The sequence below is a fragment of the Bos grunniens genome, chromosome 19 (genome assembly GCF_055505025.1).
Source record: "Bos grunniens cultivar Pamir isolate PY7600 chromosome 19, Bosgru_T2T1.0, whole genome shotgun sequence".
Taxonomy (NCBI): domain Eukaryota; kingdom Metazoa; phylum Chordata; class Mammalia; order Artiodactyla; family Bovidae; genus Bos; species Bos grunniens.
The window spans coordinates 14,014,327-14,036,407 of NC_141183.1; the positions used below are offsets into that span (position 1 = coordinate 14,014,327).

Consider the following 22,081-nt stretch of genomic DNA (forward strand, 5'->3'; position numbering starts at 1 on the left):
GGAGTGAGACAGGCTTGGACTGTAGTTCCATAAGTGTGAATTACATCATATTCTAGCCATAATGAGCAAGAGAATAAAGAACCTCCCCACACAGTGCTGCTGTGAGTTCTGTCCCAGGAGCAGCCTCAGGGCAGTTCTGATCAGTTACTAAAAGGATACAAAATAAAGATCTCAAAAGCTCTGTAGTTAATCAGAAAGCAGGAATGTCTTGCTAGGTAGACTGTGAGAGAGTCTTGGGGCTTTTTAAATGATGGAGAGAACGTAGCAGGACTCAGAAGCCCCCGTCTCCATGAAAATAGTCACCTCTTTGCCACCATCTATCTTGTGCTACATGCTATTTAAATCAGTATTTCTTCTTGGAAATTCTTTCAAAGTTTATACTTACTTCTCTCTTCTAATCCTATTTGAGAAATGTGAATGGCTTGGTTTTTTATGTTTGGTTTTTTCCTCTCTCCAGATTAACACAGCTAATGTTGAATTATAGTGCCAGGAGCTATTAGTGTAGAAAAGCAGAGAATGTAGTCCTCCCCTGGACACCTCTGGCATGGAATTTTACTTCCATGGTGACTTCTTAGGCCCATGGGAAAGTGAGAGGAGGCGGCCTCCTGGGGGGCAGCCGACTCAGCCTCTGGAACAGGGAGCTGGAGCCAGCCCCATGGTGTGTGGCCGTCAGGATGACGCAGAGAGGCGTGTGAATGCAGCCAGCTGCTGCAGCTGGTGCACTTGACTCTGGGCAGTGCGTTCCCAGGAACCCGTAGGACACTGAGGACTAAGAGTGATGTAACCCAGATCTGCCAGATGTGGGAGCCAGTGTGAGTCACGCTGGACGGTTCATTAAGAACGTTTTCTGGGTCATCTGGGCAGGGAACACTGGCTGCTTCCCCTGCCATCTGGGGTTGGAGGTACCCAAGTCCACACACCAGGAATCCCCAAGTTTATGAACATGTCTAAAATGACAGCCTGGTTCCCTGAGATGACACAGTGCAGAACCCAGACCTTCTGATGGCCCCTGGCTTATAATTTGTTAAAAGATTTCACCACTTTGGGTAGTGGAGGATGGGGGGGAAGTCAATTAATAAAAAACATACATGGAAGTTGCTGTGAGGTTTCTGTACATTCTGCTGAGAACCAGAAGTGGGATGGGAGGTTGTAAAAAGCCAAAAGTTCTGCAGGCATTGTGGCCAATGAAATGCCAGGGATTGTGGTCTTTTTCCTTAGATGTGTGCAAGCCTCATGGTGAATAACAAATGTATTTCTTAGAAGTTGTAAGCTGTCTTTAAAAGCTGTCTTCATGTGGGTATATAACATACAATCAGAAAAGTGCATGTATACATCACTGGGTAAAATTTCACACCCAAGTAACTGAAGTGGTTGAATGATGGCTCCCAGGAAGAGATGTCCTCCTGAACCTGTGAATGTGATCTTATTTGGAAAAGGGTCTTTGAGATTAAATTAAGGCTCTTGAGATCATCCTGGGTGGCCCCTAAATCCAATTACCAGTGTTCTTACGAGAGACAGAAGAGGAGAAGAGGCCACGGGAGAGAACACCACGTGATAATATAGAGATTTGAAAGATACAGCCACAAGGAACAGTTGGAGTCACCAGAAGCTAGAAAAGGCAAGGAACAGATGGTCCCAAAGAGCCTTCAGAGGGACCCTGACCCTGTAGACATCTTGATTTCTGACTTCTGGCTTCCAGAACTGAGAGAATAAATCTGTGTTGGGTTAAACCACCAAGTTTGTAGCAATTTGATATGGAAATTAAAACGATAACCAACACCCAGCTTAAGAAATAGGATCCTTATGCCTCATTCCTGTCTTCTCATCACCCCAGGATAACCACTGTCCTGACTTCCAACACTGTAGACAGAATTTACGCCCTGAGAACCTAACTAAATGGAATCATGAGTACATGATCTTCTGTAGCGGGCTTCTTCCACTCAGCACTGTCTCTGTGAGACGTGCCCTGTTGTTGTATGTTTGATCGTTCCCATTACTGTGTAGTCTTTCATGGTGTGAAGATGCCACAATTTATTTATTCTTCTTCTGGGGACCTGGGGTAGCTTCCTGTTTGGAGTTACTACAAGTAGTGCCTTTAGGGAACATCTTGTGTATTTTGTTGGTGATATTCTCAGGAGTTGAAATGTTGTATATTCAGCTTTAGTAGATATTGCCAGTTTTACAGTTCATTTTAAAATATCCAATCATATTTGGAATCCTTTTGTTAAAAAGAGAGCCCAGTGGGGAATTCAATAGCTGTTCTTTAATGTGGATGTTTTGTAAGATCCAAGGGTTGGACATAGGATTTTCTAGGAACAAGGACCCTCTTCCTTAGGTGGGAGCTCTGCATTCTCAATGAGGAATACTCCATGAGTCAGAAGACCCCATCACAAGAAGGCAAGTATTAGAGCCCCAGTTTTTGAGAATCAGAGAAGGTGCAAAACTACCAACTGTGAATTCTAAATACTCTTCACCCGTCACTGGAAAGATGAATGGCGCAACGTCAGTGCCTTCCCCTTGAGTCCCAGTAGCGAATGTGCAGTCTCATAAGAGCTCTAGTTTTAAGTCACCTTTACAGCTTTCAAGTGTAGTTCTGTGCTCTATAACTTAGAGAGTGATCAAATGATATGCAGAATTTCTAAATATCCTGCTTTGATAAATCTGTAGAGTGAGTACTGGTGTAGTGGAATAAGCTAGATTAAAATGCAGGTCCATACCCATCTAAAGTGGAGGCAGCTTCTCATTTGCCTAATGCTTCTAGACTCTGTGGAGCTAGGAGAGGGTGAGCGTGACCTTAAAGTACTGAAATGGGGCTTGAAAAGGGGAGGAAGATGTGGTAGCAGCAGCCGAGCCATCACTGTAAAAAATGTCTTTGTTTTCTGACTCCAAAAGCAATGTATCTTCCTTATAAGAATGAGAAAAATACAGGTCTCCCAGAAAGTACCCACAGACTTGATACCCAGAGTTAACCACTGTTGAATATATTTGCATATACACTGCGTGTATAAACCTTCCATTCTATGCAAACATCTATTTCTGAAGTTAACAAATATTGATTGAATTCCTGCCATGTGCCATCCCTAGGGATAGAGCATAAACAGACAAAAGCCCCCGTCTGCATGGAGCTGACATTCCAGGGAGATTATATATACAATACTAAATACTAAAATGAGATCATTTGGCACACATTTATCATCAGCTGCTTTCTCCCACTAAACTATACTTTTAACCTCTTTCCGTGGTATCAGGTATTCTGTATAACTTCTGTAGATTTATCACTGAAAAAAACCCGAACTAAACGTCTGCCGGTGAGAAGTCTGCTGTTATCAGTAGTCAGTCAGCCTGCCCTGTCTCTAGGCTCACTTTGCTTTGTGTGTGTGTATGCTCAGTCGTGTCCAACTCTTTTGCAACCCCGTGGACTGTAGCCTGCCAGACTCCTCCATCCATGTAATTTTCCATGCAAGAAATACTGGAGTGGCTTGCCATTTCCTTCTCTAAAGCATCTTCCCGACTCAGGGATTGAACCTGCATCTCTTGCATCTCCTGTATCTCTTGCATCTCCTGCATTGGCAGGCAGATTTTTTACCACGTGTAGCACCTGGGAAACCCCCAGTTTGCTTTGGAACAAATCAAATCATAGAAAATGAAAATTTGAAACATAAAAGAGCCTTTGTCAGAGCAAGAGTTACCATTGGATGAAATTTACCTGCTGCTGCTGCTGCTGCTAAGTCACTTCATTCATGTCTGACTCTGTGCAACCTCATAGATGGCAGCCCACCAGGCTCCCCCGTCCCTGGGATTCTCCAGACAAGAATACTGGAGTGGGTTGCCATTTCCTTCTCCAATGCATGAAAGTGAAAAGTGAAAGTGAAGTCACTCAGTCGTGTCTGACCCTCAGCGACCCCATGGACTGTAGCCTACCAGGCTCCTCTGTCCATGGGATTTTCCAGGCAGGAGTACTGGAGTGGGGTGCCATTGCCTTCTCTGAAATTTACCTGAGCACCTTTTATTATGGAATTTGTACTTTGACATTGTCTAGAAATGTCTAGCCATTGGTATTCTTTACTGTCTGAGCCACCAGGGAAGTCCAAGAATACTGGAGTGGGTAGCCTATCCCTTCTCCAGCAGATCTTCCTGACTCAGGAATTGAACTGGGTCTTCTGAATTGCGGGCGGATTCTTTACCAGCTGAGCTACCAGGGAAGCCCCCATTGGTAGCCACGTGAGATATTTTATTTTTTTTGATGGAAGACCAGACTCTTGCTTATTTATTTGTTTTTCCAATTTGATTGAGCTATAATTGACATACAGCACTGTGTAAATTTAAGGTGAATAGTATAATGATTTGACTTCCATATATTGTGAATTTTTTCTGTTTCTTAAGGAGTGGCCTTTACTTCCTTCAGTCTCTTGAATTTCCTGCAGTGAATATTTCTAGTGTATCCCTCAGTTTATTAACCATGTCACACTCACTAAAGTCATTCTAAGTCTTGCTGGCTTTGTCATCTCTTGACTAGCATTTATCATTATTCCCAGGGAAAATTAATTTCCAGGATAAAAGAGTTCCATGGTTGGGAATTGGTGGTCCAGTGGTTAAGACTCTGCACTTTCACTGTGAAGGCATAAGTTCAATCCATGGTCAGGGAACTAAGGTCCCACAAGTTGTGCAGTGCGGCCCAAAAAATAAAAAGTTCCATAGTTAAATAAATTTGAGATGTGCTAGGTTAAATAACTATGTCCTATGATAAAGAACTTTTCAGAGCCTATGCTATGCCTGTGGGCTTTGGGATCTCTCTGGAAAGGCAATCTTTTATTCATTTAACTACTGTTTATTGAGGGTCCAGGGCTTCCCTGGTGGCTCAGAAGGTAAAGAATCTGCCTGCAATGCAGGAGACCCAGGTTCAATTTCCTGGGTCAGGAAAATCCCCTGGAGAAGGGAATGACTACCCACTTGAGTTTTCTTGCCTGGAGAATTCCATGAACAGAGAAGCCTGGTGGGCTAAAGTTGCAAAGAGTTGAACACGACTGAGCGACTAACACACATTTACATACACGTGCTGGTTGATCCTGGGATTATACTAGTGAACAGGACAGACAAGGTCTCTCTTTTCACATCTAAGTGGTTGAAACAACTGCAAACAAGTAAATCCATACATGAAATAAATGAGTAAGTAATTTCTGATAGTGATAAAAGCTGAAAAGATAGTAAAACAAGATGATGTGATAGAGTGGGGTTTGAGTGTTTTCACTTTGGGAAATGTTGCTTTTGATATAAAACAGCTCAGTTCAGTTCAGTCGCTCAGTCGTGTCCGACTCTTTGTGACCCCATGAATTGCAGCATGCCAGGCCTCCCTGTCCATCACCAACTCCCAGAGTTCACCCAGACTCACATCCATCGAGTCAGTGATGCCATCCAGCCATCTCATCCTCTGGCGTCCCCTTCTCCTCCTGCCCCCAATCCCTCCCAGCATCAGAGTCTTTTCCAATGAGTCAACTCTTCGCATGAGGTGGCCAAAGTACTGGAGTTTCAGCTTTAGCATCATTCCTTCCAAAGAAATCCCAGGGCTGATCTCCTTCAGAATGGACTGGTTGGATCTCCTTGCAGTCCAAGGGACTCTCAAGAGTCTTCTCCAACACCACAGTTCAAAAGCATCAATCCTTCGGCACTCAGCCTTCTTCACAGTCCAACTCTCACATCCATACATGACCACAGGAAAAACCATAGCCTTGACTAGACGAACCTTTGTTGGCAAAGGAATGTCTCTGCTTTTCAATATGCTATCTAGGTTGGTCATAACTTTCCTTCCAAGGAGTAAGCGTCTTTTAATTTCATGGCTGCAGTCACCATCTGCAGTGATTTTGGAGCCCCCAAAAATAAAGTCTGACACTGTTTCCCCATCTATTTCCCATGAAGTGATGGGACCGGATGCCATGATCTTCGTTTTCTGAATATTGAGCTTTAAGCCAACTTTTTCACTCTCCACTTTCACTTTCATCAAGAGGCTTTTGAGTTCCTCTTCACTTTCTGCCATAAGGGTGGTGTCATCTGCATATCTGAGGTTATTGATATTTCTCCCATCAATCTTGATTCCAGCTGTGTTTCTTCCAGTCCAGTGTTTCTCATGATGTAGTCTGCATATAAATTAAATAAGCAGGGTGACAATATACAGCTTTGACGTACTCGTTTTCCTATTTGGAACCAGTCTGTTGTTCCATGTCCAGTTCTAACTGTTGCTTCCTGACCTGCACACAGGTTTCTCAAGAGGCAGGTCAGGTGGTCTGGTATTCCCATCTCTTTCAGAATTTCCCACAGTTTATTGTGATCCACACAGTCAAAGGCTTTGGCATAGTCAATAAAGCAGAAATAGATGTTTTTCTGGAACTCTCTTGCTTTTTCGATGATCCAGCGGATGTTGGCAATTTACTCTTTGTGCATTTTAACTCTTTCTTGCTGTTGTTGTTTAGCTGCAAAGTTGTGTCTGACTCTTTTGCGAACCCATGGACTATAGCCCACCAGGCTCCTCTGTTCATGGGATTTCCCAGGCAAGAATACTGGAGTGGGTTGCCATTTCCTTCTCCAGGGAATCTTCCTGACCCAGGGATCTCCTACATTGGCATTTGGATCTTTTACTGCTGAGCCACCTGGGAAGCCCTTCTTGATGGTTCACCATTAATTTTATTACTACAAAGTGTATTAAAAATATCTTCATCTTGGACTGCCACTATTTTAACATTACAAGTTGACCTTTGGAAATGCAGGCATGTATGACTCAATACTGATGCTTCTAGTGACCAATAACAAGGCGTTTGCCTGGAGTTAGACTCAGAGTTGGTGGGCATTGCCTGATGGGTTAATACTGTCCTATAGCAGATGTGATTGGTACCTGGCCCATATTCTTTCATCTTTACCACTTCAATGCTCATTGGCCTGACTTCTGAATTACAGAACTTGCGTTTCTTGGCCTGAGGATTTTTCTGGCCTTGCCCCTGAAGCAATACTTGCTTCCCAGGAGCAGCCCAGACAATGACGGACAGGGACTGGTATATAAATACCCCAGCTCCCTCACCTCTGGAGTGGGTGAGTCTAAGGTGTGCATCTACGTAGTTTTTGCAGGTTCTGCTAGTGAGGTTCAACTCAGTTGCCCAGGGTAGTAATTGGCTTGAAACACACCATTTATCTTATATCTTCCCTTCCATATATCACTTTTCCATTCTTTTCACCTCCCAAATAAATTGCTTGCACTTGAGTTCTTATTTTATCATCAACTACTGGGGAGAACACATGTTAAGCTCTAGCCCATGTCAGAATCAAGGCTATGACCTTGACTTTTACTCATAGTGATTAGTCAGATAGATGACTGGTCCCGTCATTTAGCTGCTCAAGACAAATGAAAAAGGAGAAGACAATCTAATGACATATATCTATAGAATTCTTCCAACATGAGGGAACTCAAGTCTAGAATGATGTGACCTGTTTTTAGTGACTCTCTTGACCAATGACTTGGGGGACTGTACATTGCATACACTGATATGTAATTAAATGTGAGTTAGAAGTTTGTAACTATATATTGATCAACATAAACTCTGTCTTAAGAAAGCAAGAATGATATCTTAGATAACAGCAGGCAACAGCTGCCTGCTTTCCATTTAGACATTTGACTGAACTGGCAAATCACATTTCTAATTTTAAAAAAATTAATGGCTAAATGCATCTGGATTTTAGCTCAGATTGTTTTAGATAACCTGAAAAGCTAGACATTTCTCTGGCTTGATATCCTGTTATGCCAAAATAATGAGATAAAACAGGAAAAGGTTGGTACTACTACTAATGCAGCAGATCCTAATAATTAGTCACATTTCCTTCTTAAAAAGCAAACCTCTATCAAAAATCAAATAGTGAAAGTTTATTTTTTTTACTTATTAGGCCTCAAGAAATGCTTACAAAAGATAGAATGATATGTGGAGCTGGGCTGCAAACCTGAACTTGTAAAGACAACCTCGATGGGGGATAAAGCTTTCTCAGCCTAGAGGCTGACATTTTGGTATTGTCACCCAAATGGAATTCCAGAACATTACATCCACTTTGACAACAGAATTACATTAAACAAAAAACCAAAACAAAAAAATCCAAGCCTATCTTATAGTCTTATTTCTAGTGTTTTTGAAAAGCTATCAGTTATTGTTTGTTGCTGCTGCTGCTGCTGCTAAGTCGCTTCAGTCGTGTCCAACTCTGTGCGACCCCAGAGACAGCAGCCCACCAGGCTTCCCCTCCCTGGGATTTTCCAGGCAAGAACACTGGAGTGGGTTGCCATTTCCTTCTCCAGTGCATGAAAGTGAAAAGTGAAAGTGAAGTCGCTCAGTCGTGTCCGACTCTAGCGACCCCATGGACTGCAGCCTACCAGGCTCCTCTGTCCATGGGATTTTCCAGGCAAAAGTACTGGAGTGGGGTGCCATTGCCTTCTCCATATTGTTTGTTGCTATTCTTCAAATATTTCTAGTATTCTCTTTCTGGACATACAAGAGAACCGTGTTCCTGGTCTTTTGTGGCTGAGTGAGGCGATGTGACTAGTTCTGGACAATGAGCTGTAACAAGAGCGACATAGTGTCACATTCTATGTTTCCTTACTGGTGTGGGCACTTGAAGAATTCTCTGTTTCCCTTTTGTATGGTCACCAGCAAAGTTCAAGGAGGTGACTGCCCTGTCCTGGTGATGAGGAGGATCAGAGCAGCTTTGTTGACCTTCTTGAGCAAGAAGTAAACGTCGGCTGTTTTGAGCCATGGAGATACTAGGATTCTTTGTTACCACAGGATTACAGACAACACTGACTGTTGGTCAGTCAAGTTACAAACCAACCCCGACTGATGCAGCTATAGGCGTAACATATAGCAACCTTCAGGGAGAACCCTTCTAGCTAATTCTATTATGTTGTCAAAGTGACATTGATGTAGAGTTTTTGTTGGTATTTTAAAAAACTGGACACATATAATCAGCATTTAGAAATGAATGTCTAAAAAAAAAAAAAAAGAAATGAATGTCTTTGGATATGGGATAGTTTTTTCTGTATCAGCCATTTTTTTTAATTGAAGTTTACATGTATATACATGTTATTCTCTGTTATGATTTATTACAGAATATTGAATATAGTTTCCTGTGCTATACAGTAGGACCTTGTGATTTATCTATTTTTATGTAGTCATTTGTGTCTGCTCATCCCAAACTCCTAATTTGTCCCTCCCCCACCCCCTTACCTCTTTAGTGACCATAAGTTTGTTTTCTGTGTCCATGAGTCTGTTTCTGTTTCATCAGTAAGTTCATTTGCGTCACATTTTAGATTCCACGTGCAACTGATACACGTGGTATTTGTCTTCCTCTGTCTGACTTGCTTCACTTAGTATGATAATCTCTAGGCCCGTCAACGTTGCTGCAAATGACATTATTTCACTCTTTGTTACAGTTGAGTGGTATTCTATTGATTACATATTCCACATCTTCTCCATCCATTCATCTGTTGATGGGTTCCATGTCTGGGCTTTTGTAAACAGTGCTGCTATGAATGTTGGGGTGCACGTGTCTTTTCAAGTTAGGGTTTTTGTCTTTTCTAGATATACGCCTAGGAGTGGGATTGCTGAATCATATGGCAACTCTACTTTTAGTTTTTTGAGGAACTTCTATACTATTGTCCATAGGGGCTACACCAATTTACAGACCCACCAACACCATAGGAGGGTTCCCTTTTCTCCACATCATCTCCAGCATTCATTATTTGTAGACTTTTTAACTGATGGTCATTTTAACCGGTATGAGATGGTACTTCATTGTATTTTTGATTTGCATTTCTCTAATAATTAATGATTGAGCATCTTTTCATATGCCTGTTGGTGTATTGACTATCTTTCATTTAATTATTATGCTTCAGATTTGGAAATTCTGAAATACAAATGAATTGTTGGTGTTGTGGGGGAGTTGAATTCTGAGAAGAAAACATTGTAGGAATTATAGAGAGTGTTTTTGGAGTCCTGCCAAGCATAGAGAAAAAAATACCAAAGAGCACAACCTAAATTGGGGGAGAAAAAAAAGAACAAATTTTCAAAATACCACCCCTCTAACAAATACTTTTCTGAGGGAGACCTTTCCCCTTCCCCGTTATTTTTCTTCTCTATTTCCTCCTACTATTGAACTACAGATTTTTGCATGTGGTAATTTCCCCATGAAAATTATACAAAAAAATATTTTCAGTCCTCTAACTACATAATCAAATATGTCGGTTTTTAACTAGTTCCATGAGGCATCTAAGTCCCATTCCTTGCTTGCTTTGAGTTGAGTCATATAAAGGTTATTGCTTGTTTTTGCAAAAACCAAGATAGATTGGGTCCATTCTTGACTAGTCTTACCCCACAATTGAGCCTTAATCTCCCCCAGTTTACTGTGGAATTTCTGAGTCAACCTTTGCATTCCAGTTCACTAAGATACTTGGATGGACAAGGCAATGGCACCCCAGTCCAGTACCCTTGCCTGGAAAATCCCATGGACAGAGGAGCCTGGTGAGCTGCAGTCCATGGGGTCGCTAAGAGTCGGACATGACTGAGCGACTTCACTTTCACTTTTCACTTTAATGCATTGGAAAAGGAAATGGCAACCCACTCCAGTGTTCTTGCCTGGAGAATCCCAGGTACAGGGCAGCCTGGTGGACTGCCGTCTATGGGGTCGCACAGAGTCAGACACGACTGAAGTGACTAAGCAGCAGCAGCAGCAAGATACTTGGAAAATGCTCACTGTTCCCCTCTGGTTGAGCCCTCCTGAAAGTGTTAGGTGCAATTCATTCTAGGAAAAAAAACATTTTCACTTCTGTTAGACTTCTTGAGTGATTTTAACACAGACTCATACATGGTGATTGGAAGAGTTTGTGTTTCATAGGAGATTAGCAGAATTATTTCTGTTTAGAACAAAGAAGAGAAGGTTGAGGGTGATAATGTCAAAAGTGGATGAGTGGGTAATTTTTTTTTTTTTAATTTGAAAGTGAAACACAAATAGCCCATGTATATTTATTTATTTATTTTTTTAGAAAGAAAATCATTTTATTCTAATCATTTCACAAACAATAACATCAGAAAAGCATACTTAAGAGGCCACAACCGCCTCTTCTGCCCAATCCCAAACTCAATACCATCTCAGTGAACTTCTATATAGTGACAATGCTCTCTTCCACTGCGATCATGAAGCACAAAAGCTATTAATGATTAAGGAGAGGTTTAACGGGTGGTCTCACACTTCACATCTTCACTACTAATTATACTTTAAATGCTAAATCAACATGGTCACGAGAGGTGATTTTTCATGTCTTCAACTGGAACTTCTTGATTAAGCTAATCCGTTGGCCAATCTGCACTGTTTCAGCACCTCGCTGAAACCCTCGAAAAGTTTAAGGTCACCCTGGCTCTGGGCACACTCCAAAAACTGTTTGACCTCATAGAAGCAGGGGCCATTCTGCTGCAGTTGCGCCGGCTGGGTTCCCTGAGGCTCCTGGTAAGTGATGTCAGGCCTTGAGGGTTCAGCACTGCTTCCTCCACCGAAGCCCCCAGTGATGGCGTGACCCAGAGTGTGGCCGACAGCAGAACCCACAGCCACACCAGCAGCAGTGGTTGCCACCTCGGCCATCAGACCTGGCTGCCGGGAGCAGCAGCAGGGGAGCCGACGGCAGATGGTGGAGCCATTGCTGGTGGCTGAGCTGCGGGCGCTGGCCTGGGCGCTGCTCTCATCTGAGGCGCGAGGCTGGCAGGAGGGGCCACAAGGGAAGTGAGGCTTCGGCTTCCACGAGGCATCTTGATTGCACTGCCAAACAACGTCGACAGGCGGGAGACTCTGAGACCCTGGCGGATTCTGCGAAGAGCAAGAGCGGAAGTTGGGAGCTCCCATGTATATTTAAAGTCTTCTTTCAACCTTACCAATTCTGTCCCTCTCTGCAGAGTTTATTGACATCAAAAACATGCTGTTTATCCTTTCAGACTTTATTCTGTGCATTTACAAACTTGGGAGTAAAGACTTACCTAGGTTTGGTTTTTGTTTTTTTTTTTTAATGTGAATGTCCACACAAGACACATTGTGATAAACTCATTTTTTTAAAAACTTTATTTATAATGGAAGTCTTTTTGCAGGTACACTTTTATCTGCCACTTTATTTTTCGCAGCAGTTCATCAGGTAGATGACAAAATGTAACTCTTCCCTTAATGATGAACATTTTAGAAGTTTCCGTTTTTTGCTTATTGCAAATAAGATAAATCTCTATTTCCATAAATTCATTTGTGTGTTTCTTTATGTCTTTGGTGCAGTTGTGAACATTTTCCCAGGATGGATTCCTAAAGTGGAATTGCTGTTCCATAATACGCATATCTTCAGTTTGGGAAGACACTGCCTTCGTGCCTTCCCAGAAGACTTTACACCTCATAGTCCTACCAGCAGTGTTCCATGAGCTGTTTTTTCCCAGTTGTTTCTGTTTCCTTCTCTTTGATTCGCCCTATGTACTGGCTATCCATAGATTTGTCAGATGAAGCATAGGATGCCCAGTTAAATTTGAATTACAGAGAAAAAATAATTTTTTTTAGTAAAAATATGCCCCAAGTGTTGCATGAGAGATACTGATTCTAAACAAATTTGTGTTGTTTGTCTGAAACTCAGATTTAATTGGATGTCCTGTAGTTTTCTTCATTGAACCTGACAACTCCAGCTTAGCTAATACCAGAGACAAGACCCCACTTGCTCCTCAAGGAACTTACCTTCTGGTGATTGAGAAAGACTATTGGGAAACTCTGTTTTCCTTACGGCGGCCAGAAGGATCCTTTTGACAAGATCCTAATCTCTCCTTTTCCTTCAAGATCTGCCCCCCTGCTGAGCACGAGGCCCATTTCCCCACCACTAACAGCCATGCCTGCTTCAGCCCTATATGTCCTCCCCTCTGTCAGCTTTTTTTTTAATTGTGGTAAAACACACAACCTGAATTTACCCTCTTAAAAAGGGTTTTTTTTGTTTTTTTTTTAAGTATATAGTATACTATTACTACGGAGAAGGCAATGGCAACCCACTCCAGTACTCTTGCCTGGAGAATCCCAGGGACAGAGGAGCCTAGTGGGCTGCTGTCTATGGGGTCGCACAGAGTCGGACATGACTGAAGCGACTTAGCAGCAGCAGCAGCAGCAGCATACTATTACTAACTTTATGCACGTTGTTGTACAACAATTCTAGAACTTTTTTATCTTGCATGGTTAAAACTCTGTACTCATTCTTGGGTGGGCTTTCCTGGTGGTTAGTTCAGTGGTAAAGAATCTACCTGCCAATGTTGGAGATATAGGTTTGATCCCTGGGTGGGGAAGATCCCTTAGAGAAGATCCATAGGAAATCCCGTGGACAGCGGAACCTGGCAGGCTACAGTCTGTGGGTCACAAAAGAGTTGGACATGACTGTGCTACTAAACGACAACTAATTTTCTGGTAACCCTGGTGTCCACCATTCTACTTCCTGCTTCTATGAGTTTGATTACTTCACATACCTTATTTAAGTGGAATTATGCAGTATTTATCTAGTTTGTGATTGGTTTATTTCACTTAACATGATGTCCTCAGATTCATCCATATTATAGCATATGGCAAAATTGCTTTTTTAAGGCTGAATAGAACTCCATTGTATGTTCACACATTTTCTTCATCCATGGATTGCTGGATGGATGCTTCCATGTCTTGACTGTTGTGAATAATGCTTCAGTGAACATGGTGTAAGATATTTCTTTGAAGGAAGTCCCTAGCAGTCCAGTGGTTAAGGCTCTGCACTTCTACCGCAGGGGGCCCAGGTCTGACTCCAGATTGGGGAACGAATATCCCACAAGCCACACAGCATAGCCGAAATAATTTTTTTTTCTTTGAGATTGTATTTTCGGTTCTCTTAGATATATACCTAGAAGTGAGATTGCTTCTGAATATGGTCGTTTTAATTTTTTGAGGAACCTCTCTTCTATACTGTTTCCCATAGCAGCTGTACCATTTTACATTCCCACCACAAGGATTCCAGTTTCTTCACATTCTTGTGAATACTCGTCACTTTCTGTGTTTTTGATAGTAACCATCCTAAGGGTTTGAGATGATGTCTCATTGTGATTTTGATTTTCATTTTCCTGATGGTTAATAATGTTGAGTACCTTTTCTCTCATTTTTACCTGCTGACATTCTGGATAAATATGGCATATCCATACAGTGGAATATTATTTGGCCATGAAAACATATGAAGTACTGATACATGCTCTAAGATGGGAGAAACTTGAAAATATCATGCTGAGTGTAAGAAAACAGACCCAAAAGGCCACATGTTAAAAAAAAAAGGTCACACACTGTGTGATTCCATTTAAATGAAATGTCTAGAACAGGCACATCCAAAGAGACAGAGACTGATTACTGGTTTCCATAGGCTAGGGAGAGTAGGAATTAAGTGCTCATGGGTGTGGGACTTCTTTTGGGAGTGATGAGAACGTTCTGAAATTAGACAGGGGTCATGGTTATACAACATTGTGTACGTGTATTCAAAACTAGTGAAATTAGTATTTTAAAAGAGTTAGTTTTGGGAATTCCCTGGTGGTCCAGTGGTTAGGATACCGCACTTTCACTGTCGCGGTTCCTGGGTTCAGTCCCTGGTCAGGGAACTAAGATCCCTCAAGCTGGAGGCGGGAGGGAGCAGAGTTATTTTATCATCTGTGAATTCTGTCTCAATTAAAGTAGCTTTAGGTTGCTTCTAAAACTTGAACACCAGTAAGTAACATTTATATGATTATTTCTGTGTAAACATTTTCACTGCAGATCCAGGCACAAGGGCTATATTATTTTCTCTATGTCATTAAAACCACAACGCACTGACCACTTAAAAAAATCAGTATTCATGTATCAGGGTCCAAATGAATTCTCTTTTCTGTACTATCCACTACAGCTTTTTTGTTTTCCTGGAGTTTCTACTTATCTTTCTTTTTCATGTGGGCAAAAAATAATGTATTTCCATCACATTATGTGATTAAAGGACATCCTCTTACTTCCCAGAGTCCTCATCATTTTGTCCCAAGTCACTAGTCAGTGTCCTTATCATTTCATTGCCTTGGCTCATCATTTTATTGAATTTCTTGTCCTCTTTTTGTTCCATTCCCTTATTTTGTAGCTTCTTGAATGGGTATGTTGCAGGAAGGGGGACTGCTTCCAGGGCCCAAAACTGGACTCTTGTCTAACACTCAGAAATGAATTGTCCGAGACACACATGTGCTGACAAAGCAAGAGATTTTATTGGGAAAGGACACCAGGGTGGAGAGCAGTAGGGTGAGGGAACCCAGAAGAATAGCTCTGCCACGTGGCTCGCAGTCTCGGGTTTTATGGTGATGGGATTAGTTTCCGGGGTGTCTTTAGCCAATCATTCTGACTCAGAGTCCTTCCTGGTGGTGCACGCCTTGTTCAGCCAAGATGGATGCCAGAGAGAAGGATTCTGGGAGGTGGTCGGACATGTGGAGCCTCCTTTTGACCTTTCCTGAACTCTTCCGGTTGGTGGTGGCTTATTAGTTCCGTGTTCCTTACCAGGACCTCCTGTTGTAGAACAACTCATGCAAATAATTACTATGGTGCCTGGCCAGGGTGGGCAGTTTCAGTCAGTGTGCTTCCCCTAACAGGTATATCCTCTTGGAAGTTCCTCGTAAGAAAATGTGTAAGAGAGAGAAACTTTTTCAATCCTAGCATGTCTAAAAATATCCTAATTTTGGTCTTCTGCTTTGCCTGTGCCTCAGTTCTCTCATCTGTGCAGTAGGGGTGATCATAATTGCACCTGTCTCAGAGTTATTAAGGAGGATTAAATGAATTAGTGTGCAGAAAGCTGTTAGACAGTCTTTGGCACATTAAGAAATTTGTTCAGTAAACATTAGCCCTTAATGTTGTAATTGAAGCCCTTAGATGAACCATAGCGTTCAGCACTCTGAAAACACTGTATGGACTAACAGTAAAGTAATAAGATGAAAGTTTGTGTGATTAAGTAAATAATCCTATTACCATAGCTGCATCATAGGCTTGTGAATTATTAATATTTATTCCTTAGTGTTTTTCTTCTCTTTTTTTTATGAACTCATAATCAGTGTTGTAGGATTTATTTTGTGCTTTTTTTTTTTTTTAAGAGTCACTAGGCTGTTCTCAGCTCTCTGGAATTTAGTAAAGTACAATCTTTTCCAGGAACCGGCTTTAAATTGTAATGCAAATTTGGTTTAAATCTATGAAAGTAGCTTGAGAGAGTAACAATGCAAACTACTTAAGGAGTTTGAAAAATTTAGGACATTGAATATTTAAGGAGTAGGTTGGCTCAGGTACAAAAGCACTAAAACATAAAACCATCAGGCTGGTCAATCTTTAGGGGCCATTGAAGAGGATTCTGGGGGCAGTTTGGCTGTTGACCAGTAAGTGATGTCTGCCACTGGAGAGCTGGTGCATTTGTCAATCCTGGTCCCACCTTAACCTTTTCTCAAGAAGGAAGAGACAGTAGGTTGTAAGGAGGCTGTGACTGGGAGAATGGATCTAGTCTTAGGCACTCAGGGAGAAGTTTGGTGAGCTCAGTCAGATAATGTTAACTATTCAAAGGGAAGGAGATTGAGAGAACCACGCATTCAGAAGCTCCTAGGAGGAGGGGAGTAAGCCAGTATATCAAACACAAAACTATAAAGGAGAGGAGGGTACAGGCTCCAGTTAGAGGAGGTACCCAGTCCATCAGGGTGGGCATCTGTCGTGGGCCACGCTGAAGCCTGGGGATTGATTCCAAGAGCAGTTGAAGGGTTTAGTCTTGGGAAGCAACCCTGGGATGACCCTGAGGGATGGGACAGGGAGGGAGGTGGGTGAGGGGTTCAGGATAGGAAGCACATGTACACCCATAGCTGATTCATGTCAATGTATGGCAAAAACCACTACAATATTGTGAGGTAATTAGCCTCCAATTAAAATAAATAAATAAAATTTTTTTAAAAAAGAAACAGATTTATAGTGAGGAGAAAGAAATGGAGAGGGACAGGAGTGGTAAAAAAAAGAAACAGATTTATAGTGAGGGGAAAGAAATGGAGAGGGACAGGAGTGGATTCAAGCACTCCTTTCTGGAAGCTATTATGGGGTCCAGAAATGGTTGTATCTTTGACCAGGGCGACAGCTGTGGGATGAAGAGAATCAGTGGAGGTGAGAGTTATTGAGAAATAAATCTCTGGGATATGCTGGGGAGTAGGGAGGTATAAAAGATGACACCTTGGATTTCCCATTTGTAGAACTGGACAGAAGGTGGCAGGAACTGGGAGAAATTATCATACATTGAACCACTTCCTCTCACTCACGAGTGTACGAAAGCTTAGCAAAGGGAATGGACTCTGATTTGAAAGGAAAAGGGTTTCTGGTAACTTTTTTACAACCCTGGTATTTTCTTCAATCTAGGAGTCTGTGGAGCATCTGTCCCCAGAGGAATAGGACCACTTGACCACTCTATTCAACATAAGTTGTTTTTATTTTACTTTGTATCTGCCTGGAAGTTTACAGAAATGAAAACATGACAACACAGTATAAACAAAACACAAAAAAGTCACTTGTCTCTTCCTGTTTTCTGAGGTTGGTGCCAAACAGGTCTTTTCTAAAGCAACTAAAAAGGCACAGAGGTAATAATTGTTTTGCTGTTCCAGGAACTGGCAGCTACATGCGCAAAACTATTGAAGAACACAATTTTAAGCCTCTGCTAAAAAGTTATAAGGAAATAGTTAAAAATCTTTCTAGAACTCATTCTCCACCCTGGGGCAAAAGGACCTGGAAAACATATTCTAGCAAAGCAGTGTTTAATGATATTCGTAATTTAAGTCATCTATTTTCTGGGTCAATCTAGCTAAAAGAGTGTCAATTTTGTTGATCTTTTCAAAGCACCGACTTTTGGATTCATTGATTTTTCTCTGCTGCTTTTCTCTATTTTAACTATATCTTATACTTTTTGATATGTTTTGTCTTAATTTTTATTTCTAATTTCCCTTGTGATTTCTTCTTTGACCCATTGGTTGCTTAAGAGTGAGTTGTTTTATTCATACCTATTTGTGAATTTCTCGAATTTCTAATTTCATTCCATTGTTGTCAGATAACATGCTTTGAATGAATTCAGTCCTTTTAAATGTATTGAAGCTTGTTTTGTGGTCTACCATTTGGTCTTTTCTGGAGACTGTTCCTTCTGCACTGAAAAGAATGTATTCTGCTGTGTTGAGTGGAATGTTCTGTGGTTATGTTAGGTCTGGTAGATTTTTGGCGTTCCAAGTCTTTTGTTTCCGTGCTGAACTTCTGCCTAACGATTCTGTCCATTATTGAGATGGAGTTTCGAAGTCTTCAAATATTAATCTATTTCTCCAATTAATTTTTGCTTTATGTATTTCAGAGCTCTTTTAGGTGCATACATATTTATAATTGTATGTTCCTGAGAAGTTGGCCCTTTTATCATTATAAATTGTCCCTCTTTGTGTGGAGAAAAGGGCCTCTTACACTGTTGGTGTGAATGTAAATTGGTGCAATCATTATGGGTAACTGTATGGAAGTTCCTTTAAAAAAACTATAACTAGAACTGCCATATGATCCAGCAGTCCCACTCCTGGGCATATAAGTGGAAAAAACTTTAATTTGAAAAGATACATGCACTCCAGTATTCATAGCAGCACTATTTACAATAAGCAAAATGTGCAAGTAACCAAAATGTCCATTGACAGATGAATGGATAAAGATATGGTACTTATATATGATGGAATGTTACTCAGCCATAAAAAAGATTGAAATAATGCCATTGGCAGCAACATGGATGGACACAGAGATGATCATATAAGTGAAGTAATTCTGACAAAGACAAATACCAGATGATATCATTTATATGTGAAATCTAAAAAATGATACAAATGAACTTACAGCAAAGCAGAAATAGAGTCACAGATGTAGAAGACAAGCATGGTTATCAGGGGGAAATGTGGGGAAGGATAAATTGGGAGATTGGGATTGACATATGCATACTACTATATAAAATTGACGTATAAAAGAAGAACCTACTGTATAGCACAGGGAACTCTACTCAATACTCTGTAATGACCTATATGGGAAAAAATCTTAAAAAAAAGAATGCATATATATAAATATGTACAACTGATTCACTTTGTTGTACAACAGAAACTAATACAATATTGTAGATAAACCATTCTTCAATAAAAACGTTTTTGAAGGAAAGTTATGACCAACCTAGATAGCATATTCAAAAGCAGAGACATTACTTTGCCAACAGAGGTTCGTCTAGTCAAGGCTATGGTTTTTCCTATGGTCATGTATGGATGTGAGAGTTGAACTGTGAAGAAGGCTGAGTGCCGAAGAATTGATGCTCTTGAACTGTGGTGTTGGAGAAGACTCTTGAGAGTCCCTTGGACTGCAAGGAGATCCAACCAGTCCATTCTGAAGGAGATCAGCCCTGGGATTTCTTTGGAAGGAATGATGCTAAAGCTGAAACTCCAGTACTTTGGCCACCTCATGCGAAGAGTTGACTCATTGGAAAAGACTCTGATGCTGAGAGGGATTGGGGGCAGGAGGAGAAGGGGACGCCAGAAGATGAGATGGCTGGATGGCATCACTGACTTGATGGACATGAGTCTGGGTGAACTCTGGGAGTTGGTGATGGACAGGGAGGCCTGGCGTGCTGTGATTCATGGGGTCGCAAAGAGTCGGACATGACTGAGTGACTGATCTGATCTGATCTGATAGTAACCTACTTATTTACTGTTTCTGGCTCTCTTCATTGGTGTCTTGGATATGAGTTACCATCTGGTACCATTTCCTTACTTTCATATAGCTTTGTTCATACTCATCTCCTCTGTGCACTTATTGTCAAATATACTACATTTCTGTTATAGACCCAACATAGTACACTTCTAGACATACTGTTTTATACTACTGCTTTTCTCTGAAAAAAATTTATTGAGGTGTAGTTGATTTACAATGTTGTATTAGTTTCAGGTATACAGCAAAGCGAAGTATACACACACACACACACACACATGGCTTCCCTGGTGGCTCAGTGGTAAAGAATCGGCCTGCAACGCAGGAGATGCAGGAGATGTGGGTTTGACCCCTGGGTTGGGAGGATCCCCTGGAAGAAGGAATGGCAACCCACTCCAGGATTCTTGCCAGGAAAATCCTAAGGACAGAGGAGCCTAGCAGGCTACAGTCCAGAGGGTTGCAGTGGGTTCGATACTTCTGAGCTCACACACATCTATCTTTTATCTGTCTGTCTGTCTATCTGCATGTATATCTCTATGCATGAGTGCTTGCTCAGTTATGTGCATCTCTTTGAGACCCCAAGGACTGTAGCCCACCAGTTTCCTCTGTCCATGGAATTTTCCAGACAAGAGTACTAGAGTGGGTTGCCATTTCCTTTTTCAGGGGATCTTCTCCGCCCAGGGATCAACCCTGTGTCTCTTGTGTCTCCTGCATTGGCAGGCAGATTCTATACCGCTCTGCCACCTGAGAAGATATCTGTAACTATACATATATCTATATCTGTATCTATATCCTGCACTAAATCAGTTAAGAAAGGAAAAATATGTGTTTGTACTATTTTTTAAATTACATTATTACCTTTACTGACACTTTTTTTTATGTGGATTTGAATTGCTGCCTGGGGTTGCTTCTGATATTTGAAGTGTCATTTACATTAACTCCCATCTATTTGTTTTTTTAAAACAAATAAGCAACCGAAAAACCCCAAAACAACACTTAACAAAAGAGGAAATTCTCTTCAGCCATTTATTTTTTTCCCATCAATTCTGTAATGCAGGTGCTGTCCTGTCACACTGTTAACCTTAAAACATAGCAGTCAGTGGACTGTCTGTGGTTTCCCACTTTTCTGAACACTTGACTTCCCTTAAATAGGCAGCAGTGGTTAGGAGTTGTCAACCTGTGCACACCATACAGGTTCAGGCACAAGACCGGAGGATGGAATTGTGCTGAAACAATAAAACCAGGCTAGTAATAACCATCAACAGGCTAGTGCTTAAAAGTCAAAGAAAAGGAGATAATTTTAAGTGCCTGGATTATTTTGGCAAGATGTTTTGTTTTGTTCCTACCCTCCAGTGACTAAATTATGTTCTGTTGTGCTTTTGTTTAATTTTGTTCTGATTATAAAAGTGATACATTCTCATTGAGAATATTTAGGAAACTCAGAAAGCAAGAAATTCCACAACCCAGAGATGCTACTCTTTAAATTTTTTTTCACTCAATATTTTGGAGTGTCTTTTTTTTTTTTTTTTTCCCACTGATGTTCAGCTACAAACCATTCTTAGTGCCCACGGTTCTGAGCACTGAGCGTAGAAATAGCCGCTTCCTCTCTGCCCCAACGGCACAGGCGCAGCAGGGCGGCCGCACCCGTGGTGCCGGCAAATCCGGCATCTGCAGGGCAGTAGGAGCGTCTTTTCTTCCTCCTCCCTCCCTTCCTCCCTTCCTTCCCCTCTCTCTCTAATGTGTATATGTTTGTATGTACACACAGTGAATACATACAGTATTTAAATGGCATCTGAATTTGGATTTAGGTTGCTTTAAGCAACCTAAGAGTTAGATAATAGTCATGTTCCCATCGGTTTATCTTGCCTCTGATAACAACTTTTCCTGTATTACCTAATATTTAATATGTAGTGTTCTCATTGTTATTTTCTATTTTTTAATTGTTCTTGGCTGTAGTTTTTCATTTCTACCATAACCGAAAGTTTATCAAAAAGGATTTTGTTAAGTTTCCAAGAATTACGGTTTTGATTTAGACTTCTGCTGTTTTAAGTGAGTTTTTTAGAGGATGAGGGAAGGTGTGACAGTGAGTCCAATGTAGTTCCATTTGGAATTTATGTAGGTTTTATTGTGGTTTACTATATGGTTAGTTTTTTATAAATGTTCCATGAGCACATAAAAAGAAAATATAGCCTCTGTTATAATGAATCGAAGTCAGTTCATTTTGTTCGTTGTTTGCCAAATCATTGATCATCCTTTTACTGTGACCATTTCT

General features: G+C 41.2%; 1 protein-coding gene, 1 non-coding gene and 1 pseudogene across 2 annotated transcripts in view; 1 reads left to right on the top strand and 2 right to left on the bottom strand.

Annotated features, from left to right (window-relative positions):
• The window catches only part of PITPNC1 (phosphatidylinositol transfer protein cytoplasmic 1), a 274,714-nt gene that overhangs the window by 83,823 nt on the left and 168,810 nt on the right, over positions 1-22,081 (top strand). The window lies entirely within an intron of this gene.
• Positions 11,185-11,819, bottom strand: LOC147351333 (coiled-coil-helix-coiled-coil-helix domain-containing protein 2 pseudogene; annotated as a pseudogene).
• LOC147351334 (small nucleolar RNA SNORA43) lies at positions 21,345-21,478 on the bottom strand. Its single transcript, XR_015148494.1, has one exon. It is a non-coding gene; the product is annotated as a small nucleolar RNA SNORA43 (small nucleolar RNA).